Genomic DNA, 552 nt, shown 5'->3' on the forward strand with positions numbered 1-552 from the left:
TACAGCTGCAACATGACCTCCCAACTCCTGTACTCAAAACTCTGACCAATAAAGGAAAGCATACCAAATGCCGCCTTCACTACCCTATCTACCTGTGACTCCACTTTCAAGGAGCGATGAACCTGCATTCCAAGGTCTCTTTGTTCAGCAACACTCCCCAGGACCTTACCATTAAGTGTATAAGTCCTGCTAAGATTTTATTTCCCAAAATGCAGCACCCCGCACTTATCTGAATTAAACTCCATATGCCACTTCTCAGCCCATCTGATCAAGATCCTGTTGTAACCCTCTTCGCTGTCCACTACACCTCCAATTTTGGTGTCATCTGCAAACTTACTAACTGTACCTCTTATGCGTGCATCCAAATAATTTATGTAAATGACAAAAAGTAGAGGACCCAGCACCGATCCTTGTGGCACTCCACTGGTCAGACGTCCAGTCTGAAAAACAACCCTCCACCACCACCCTCTGTCTTCTACCCTAAGCTTTAGTTGTGTTTCTCCACAGTTTGCCCCTTACTGAGAGCAACCACTGATCATTTGGGAGAAATTG

This window comes from Chiloscyllium plagiosum, chromosome 43 (assembly GCF_004010195.1).
Source record: "Chiloscyllium plagiosum isolate BGI_BamShark_2017 chromosome 43, ASM401019v2, whole genome shotgun sequence".
NCBI classification, from domain to species: domain Eukaryota; kingdom Metazoa; phylum Chordata; class Chondrichthyes; order Orectolobiformes; family Hemiscylliidae; genus Chiloscyllium; species Chiloscyllium plagiosum.